The sequence below is a fragment of the Mastomys coucha genome, unplaced genomic scaffold (genome assembly GCF_008632895.1).
Source record: "Mastomys coucha isolate ucsf_1 unplaced genomic scaffold, UCSF_Mcou_1 pScaffold22, whole genome shotgun sequence".
In the NCBI taxonomy this organism is placed as follows: domain Eukaryota; kingdom Metazoa; phylum Chordata; class Mammalia; order Rodentia; family Muridae; genus Mastomys; species Mastomys coucha.
In genome coordinates this window covers 1,561,004-1,569,459 of record NW_022196905.1, presented here as the reverse complement: position 1 = coordinate 1,569,459, position 8,456 = coordinate 1,561,004, and positions in this window count along the sequence as shown.

The following is an 8,456-nucleotide window of genomic DNA, read 5'->3' as shown; positions in this document are numbered from 1 at the left end:
CAAATTTACACAATATTTTTCCACAAATCCAGCCCTACAAAGGATAATAGAGGGAAAACACCAACATATGGAGGAAAACTACACCCTAGAAGAAGCAAGATAGTAACCTTTCAACAAATCCACACAAACATAATTCCACCTCTAACAACAAAAATAACAGGAAGTAACAATTACTTTTTCTTAATATCTCTTAATATGAAAATTAATATTACCAACTTATCCTAATCGATTCCAATTCAAATGTATGAGGAATTGAAAATTTGTTGGCTATCATCTGGTGGTCTCTCTAATTTGGTAATTGGAGAAAGAGGCCCAATATTGTACAATCCATATACACTTTCTGCTTGTTTGTACCTGACAGTGTCTTGTCAGGTACCACATAATGGTCTTGAAACCATGCTTCTCCTATCTTAGCCTCTCTATTAGTAGGATTGTTTTATTTGATGTTTTTACACTATACTATGATTTTCAGAACAGTTTACATATTTCAAAATTACAGCCAAAAGAAACATAAATAATTAACTTGGAAGGTGGCTTATAAGAGAACATCAAAGAGTGAGACTGAATGCTTTGCTTGATGTTTGTAACTATTGTATCAAGTTTGAAGAAGAGAACCTTATAAGTTACTCTTTCTCTGAGATGAATGTTTTTCAAAATCATCACAGCCAATGAACCAGATTCTTATCCTCAGCTAATGTCTGTGCCACCCTCCAAGCAGAACCATTGTTCATTGAAACAGTAGGTGAATGAATGACTTCATGGATAGACTATCTTAATACACACACCATTTCTTAAATGAATGTAACCTGTTCTCTGTGGGCTGAGAATGAAGACAGTCACTCCAGTCAAATAGCTTTGACCATAGCAGGAAATCTGTATCCAATAATCGTGCCTACAATTCAGTCCTTTGCACAACAGAACTGTCAACTCTTAGCTTAGCTAATAGAGAGGTAAAATCCTTTGGTGATGTGAGGGTCATTGAAGTACAGTCTTATTACAATGAACTCCAATGTCTAAAATTGTTCTTATTTTGGGCTTGTACCACAGTAAGAACCAAGATTTTAAACCCTACTAAAGACAAAACAAAGAAACAAACAAAAAGACTTTATCTATTTTTGTTCATTAAAAAAAAAAAACTAGTAGTGATGTATTATTTTAAAATATACAGCTAATATGTTTGGAGTTATTTAAAATTTATATTGAGAAAAACATATGTATTTTCAGTATTGCTGCAGAAAAGCATCTACATAAGACTGTACAATTGATTGTTTTATATCAAACAAGTTTTATACTACTCATTTTTATTGTTACAATAGTTTATAAATTTTAAAGAATATGACAAAATTTTAAAAAGGTATTGTAGGTATTGAAGGGGGGTCTCTGCAAGGAGTTGGGGTACAAAAGGGAAAGAAGAATGCAATGTAATTCTATTTACTTAAAATATGTTTTTAAATGTTAACAAATTCAGATAAACTGAAATTATTTATTTTTTCTCATTACAATGCAATAAAATTTAAATCAATTTTTAAAAATCCTAAAGATTTAACTAGTGCTTTCCTAGCTATCGGATCTGATGATACATTTCTATCTATAGCTGAAGTCAATCTCTGGAATAAGTCAGGGAATGACTCTTTAGAACCTTGCATAATCTGAGTCAATGGTTCAGGTCTTTTTCCTGTTTCTTCAACCTCCCAAGCTCTCAAGGCTGACAGCCGACATAATGACAAGGTTGCCTCATCATATACGACTTGAATCTATGCTTCCTTATATGGACCTTCATCTAGTAGTTGATCTCGAGAGATATTAGTGCCTCAAGCCCTATTTTTTGTTCTATCTCCCTAGAAGAAACCAAGTGTTACACAACTGTTTGTTTATAATGGAAACTATCTGTATGTTTTTTGTAGTAACATGGTGTATATGTTTGTTAAAACTCAGAGGATTGTATACCAAAATAATGTATTTTAATGAGTGAATTTTAAAATTTTATTTATTTCATTTTATATGTATTGGTATTTTGCCTGCTTTTGTGTCTGTGTAGGAGTTTGGGACCCCCTGGAACTGGAGTTACAGACAATTGTGAGCTTCCATGTGAGTGCTGGGAATTAAACTTAGATCCTCTTAAAAAGCAGCCAGATCTCTTAACCTCTGATCCATCTCTCCAGCCCATAGATTTTTAAAACAAATGAAATTTTATGAAAAACAAAAGTTAAAAATTAGAACAATTTGAAAGGAAGGAAGGAAGGAAGGCAGGGAGGAAGGAGGGAAAGAAGGAAAGAAGGAAAGGAAGAGAGGAGGAAAGGAAGAAAAGAGGAAAGAAAGAAGGAAGACTATTAAAGGCCTCAAAAAGAAACACAGAAAGAAGCAACAACTGGGGAAATTTGAGCACAGAGGACATTCTTTTTTAGGAAAATACTGGTTAGGAACAAGGAATATAATATTGTCTGGAGTTTATCTTCAAATAACTCAGGAAATGTTAATTATTCTGACTAGATTCCTGGGTGTTTTGCCTGTGTTTGTACCTGTACACCATGTGTACACCTGGTACCTGCAGAGGCCAGAAGAGGGTGTTGAAGTCTCTGGAACTAGAGCTACAGATGTTTGTAAGCTGCCAAATAGGTTCTGGGAACTGAACTCTGTGCTCTGCATCAGCAGCCAGTACACTTTCCAATGAGCCATCTCTGAAGCCCCAATCCAATGTTGTCTTTATAAAATAAAGACAACATTGCCTGTGTGAGGATAATATTTAATTTATTCCTTATACTTGAACATTTAGATAAATTTCAAATGAAGAGGAAATAATATAAAAATTAAGCCATTAATTATTTTAAAAAATTGACTACATTCAGCCACAGAATGAATCTGAGAAAACATGCCTGGTCATAAATAAAAATATGAAAGCAATATGGGCAACAACCGAAACATTTAATTGTCAAAACTGTAAGTATTGTTTGCATGACAGAGAATATAGTATGAAGGAAAGTGAAATTCACAAGAATAACTAAGCAAATATTTCTAGTCAGTATTATAGAAAATGCTAAGCATATCTAAAATATAAGAGCATCCTTTGGTGAAAATAAAACCAGTATTTAAAAAAAATAACAATTTATATAAAATGATACGGAAATGACCCCTAACTAAATGGAGGGAAATATTAAAATCACACTGACTGTTTTTGAGACAGATCTTATTTAGCCAAGGCTAGCCTCAAACTTACTATGTAGCCAAACATGACCTTGAACTTGAGTGCTAAGATTATAGGCATGCACCATGATACATGACTTACATCCTGGTGAGATTCAAACCTAGGGCTTTCTTCCAGACACACACTCAACCAACTGAGCTATATAGCTCTAGCCCCAGCCCAAGTACTGGTTTTAAAACATGGAAAACTGTTAACTCTCTGAGGATACGCCTAAGGGCCAAACAAATAAAAATGATGCTTCCTTAAGCATAAACTCTAAGTTAAAAGAAAAAATTCTTTTTCAGTCCTAACATAAGAACAGATTGAATTATACCACAGACGTGTGATCAAAAAAATTCAAATTTGAAGGTAATTCTAAAAGTGAAATTGGTATTTTTATGATCAAGTAAATTTTATAAGAGCTAAAATAAAGGTATAGGAGAGAATTTTATAGTTGAAGATACTCTGAGATAATTACTATTGAACCAGTTCATGGATTTTATTTGGATCCCAATTTAAGCAAACAAAAAACTATGTAATAGTCATGGAAATATAAGTAACCACTTAAAATTTACATGATTTTAAGGTTTAGATGCTATAATTTAGTACTGTCGATTTAAAAGTAAGAACATCTATCTATTGATTTATCTGTGTGTCTATTCATTTGTTCATTCATTTACACAAGCCTCTAACTAGCTGGGCTAGAACACTCAGATCCTCCTGCCTCCACATTCCAACAGCTAGAAATTGTAAGTGTGTACCATTACTCTTGGTTAGCTAATCTTAAAGCTATGTGCCCATGAAAAGCTTTGAGGTCTGAATCAGCATAGGGGAAATGGGTAAAGTGATAGATAAAACCTTACTGGCCAGCAGTTAGGAGCCCTTCGTGCATTTTTAGTTTTTAGCATATCAGGTGACTTGCAAATACCTGTAACTCCAGCTCCAAGGGATTCCCTCTTCTGGACTCCAAGAGTACCTGGCATTCACATGCACACATGCACATATGCATGTGCAAATAAATCTTTTTTAAATTATTTTTTTAAAAAATAATATTTCAAATTGTTCCAAATAGTTTTAGAGCCAGCATCAGGATGCTGAATAGGGCTTGCCCTTCCTGTAAACAGCTAGAATGCTCACATAGTCTGAGAAGTAGTATCCTCAATAGACTGTCTTTCAGGATTATTTTCATCTAAAAATAATTGCTACCCTAGCAAAGTTGTTTCTAATTATCGTTTCAATTATCATGGGTCAAGTAAAATAATGGTTTATTATCTCCTCCAAAGAAAGATAGAGAGGAAGGTGTGGATCTGAGATCAAGGCTCCGGAGTCAGACACTTACCGTTAGCTCAAATTCTGCTGCTGTGGTTTGGCTCTTGAATGTACACTGAAGGCCCATGTGTTGAAGGCTTGCTACCTAGCTTAACACAACTGGGAGGTGACAGAGTCTTTAGAGGTAGAGCCTAGGGCTGGGACTATAGCTTAGTGATAGAGTACTTGTTTAGCCTGCATAAGGCTCTGAGTTTGATCCCCATCCTTACCACCACTGAAAGGAAGGGGAAGGAAGAGAGGGAGAGAGAGATGGAACTTACAGACAGGTTTCATTTCTTTGTTTGTTTGAAGTCAGGGTCTCACTGTTAGATCTAGTCAACTTAAAACCTGATATATAGACCTAACTCTCTTTGAGCTTATAGAAATCTTTCTGGTTGTCTCCAAAATGCAAGGGTTAAAGGCAAGAGCCAATATATATTGTCACAAGGCTCTGAGTCCTTAGCACAACTGACTCCATGAGGGAAGTACCATTCTGGTTGTAAAACTCAGCATGTAGACAGCACCACCTACCAGAATTAAAACAGAGGCCCAATCTATCAAAGTTCATAGTTATGGGAAAGTCTCTAAATATACCATCCTTGCTTTCTGTAGTTCTGCTTCTGGCTAACTTTTCTTGTTAACTGAAGTATGTTAACCAAAAACATGGTTTTGTGCTTAGAAGCTTACTCTGAAAAAGACTCAATGCTACACTGGGACCCTGAACACCTAGTGTAGTCACTGGTGGGCTAAAAAAAAAAAAAAAATTCTATTGGCTTATACCTATGTCTGAGCACTCTTCTCTAGTGAATACCTGACCTTCTTTTCAATTATTGATCCAATGAGGTAAATGGGCCTCTTCCACCACATACTCTTATCATGATGTATAAAGTTACTCTATTGCTTTTAGATTTTAAAAGATTACATATAACGGGCCTCAAAAGTAGCAGGGAAGCCAGGACAGGATCCTCTCTACCTCCATCTACACCTAGGAGTGACAGTGGCAAATCCAAAGCCCTCTCTGCCCCTTCCCTGCAAGCAGAGAGCTTGCCTCCAGGGAGTGCTCTAACCCAGGGACTCAGTGTTTCTAAGGCAGGCCCACAAGTGGCAGGGGAGCCGGGTCAGGATCCTTTCTACCTCAGACCACACCTAGGAGGGACAACAGATCCATAGCCCTCTCTGCACCTTTCCCGAAAGTAGAGATACTATCTCCAGGGTGTGCTCTGACCCCAGGACTCAAGAGGACTGATCCATAGCCATCTGTGCCCAGGTTTACCAGAGGAGAGCTGATCTCCCAGAAGTGCTGACACAGGCTTACAGACCCACAGGATGAACAAGGTCCAGTCAGAGACAGCATGTACATCTACCACCAGATATCAATAGATGGGGAAAGGCAAATGTAAGAATCTTACCAACAGAAACCAAGACTACTTGGCTTCATCAAAATCTAGTACTCCCACCACAACAAGTCCTAGATATCCCAAAACACCAGAAAAGCAAGATTTGGATCTAAAATCATATCTCATGATGGTGATAGAGGAATTTAAGAAGGACATAAATAACTCCCTTAAAGAAATACAGGAGAACACAGGTAAATAGGTACAAGCCCTTAAAGAGGAAACACAAAACTCCCTTAAAGAATTACAGGAAAGCACAAAAAAATAGGTGAAGGAATTGAACAAAACCATCCAGGACCTAAAAATGGAAGTAGAAACAGTTAAGAAACACAAAGAGAGACAACTCTGGAGATAGAAATCTTAGGAAAGAAGTCTGGAACCATAGATGCAAGCACCACCAATATAATGCAAGAGATAGAAGAGAGAATCTCAGATGCAGAAGATACCAAAGAAAACATTGACACAACAGTCAAAGAAAACGCAAAATGCAAAAAGTTCCTAACACAAAATATCCAGGAAATCCAGGACACAATGAGAAGACCAAACCTAAGGATAATAGGAATAGAAGAGAGTGAAGACCTCCAACTTAAAGGGCCAGTAAATATTTTCAACAAAATTATAGAAGAAAACTTCCCTAACCTAAAGAAAGAGATGCCCATGAACATACAAGAAGCCTATAGAACTCCAAATGGACTGGACCAGAAAATAAATTCTTAGCCGGGCAGTTGTGGCACATGCCTTTAATCCCAGCACTTGGGATGCAGAGGCAGGTGGATTTCTGAGTTCGAGGACAGCCTGGTCTACAGAGTGAGTTCCAGGACAGCCAGGGCTACACAGAGAAACCCTGTCTCGAAAACCCAAAAACAAAAACAAAAACAAAAAACAAACAAACAAACAAAAAAACACAAAAGAAATTCCTCCAGCCACATAATAGTCAAAACACCAAATGCACAAAACAAAGAAAGACCATTAAAAGCAGTAAGGGAAAAAGGTCAAGTAACATATAAAGGCAGACCTATCAAAATTACACCAGACTTCTTGCCAGAGAATATGAAAGCCAGAAGATTCTGGGCAGATGTCATACAGACCCTAAGAGAACACAAATGCCAGCCCAGACTACTATACCCAGCAAAACTCTCAATCACCATAGATGGAGAAACCAAAGTATTCCCTGACAAACCAATTCACACAATATATTTGCACAAATCAAGCCCTTCAAAGGATAATAAATGGAAAACTCCAACGCAAGAAGGGGAACTACATCTCTGAAAAAGCAAAAATGTAATATTCCAACAAAACTAAAGAAGATAGCCACATGAACAGAATTCCAACTCTAACAACACAAATAACAGGAAGCAACAATTACTTTTCCTTAATATCTATTCATATCAATGGACTCAATTCCCTAATAAAAAGACATAGACTATCAGATTGGTTACATAAACAGAACCCAACATTTTGCTGCATACAGGAAACCCACCTCAGTGACAAAGACAGACACTACCTCAAAATAAAAGGCTGGAAAACAATTTTCCAAGCCAATGGTCCCAAGAAAAAAGCTGGAGTAGCCAGTCTAGAATCAAATAAAATTGACTTTCACCCTAAAGTGATCAAAAAAGATAAGGAGGGAAACTTCATACTCATCAAAGGTATGATCTACCAAGATGAACTCTCAATTCTAAACTTCTCTGCTCCAAAAGCAAGGGCATCTACATTCATAAAAGAAACATTACTAAAGTTCAAAGCACACATTGCACCACACACAATAATAATGGGAGATTTCAACACTCCACTCTCTGCAATGGACAGATCATGGAAACAGAAACTAAACAAAGACACAATGAGACTAACAGAAGTTATGAAACATGGATTTAACAGACATCTATAGAACTTTTTATCCTAAAACAAAAGGATATACCTTCTTCTCAACACCTCATGGTACCTTCTCCAAAATTGACCATATAATTGGTCACAAATTAGGCCTCAACAGATACGAGAAGATTGAAATCAGAACATCATGGACTAAGGCTGTTCCTCAATAACAACATAAACAATAGACTGCCCACATACATGTGGAAGCTTCACAACACTCTACTCAATGATAAGTTGGCCAAGGAAGAAATAAAGAAAGAAATTAAAGACTTTCTAGAGTTTAATAAAAATGAAGCCACAACATACCCAAACTTATGAGACAAAATGAAAGCAGTCCTAAGAGAAAAACTCACAGCTTTAAGTGCCTCGAAAAACTGGAGAGAGAACACAGCAGCAATTTGATAGCACATCTGAAAGCTTTAGAACAACAAGAAGCAAATTCACACAGAAGGAGTCAAAGGAAGGAAATAATCAAACTCAGGGTTGAAATCAATCAAATAGAACTATACAAAGAATCAACCAAACCAGGAGCTGGTTCTTTGTGAAAATCAACAAAATAGATAAACCCTTAGAAAGACTAACTAGAGGGCACAGAGACAATATCCTAATTAACAAGAATAGAAATGAAAAGGGAGACATAACAACAGACACTGAGGAAATCCAAAAAATCGTGAGATCCTACTACAAAAGCCTATACTCAA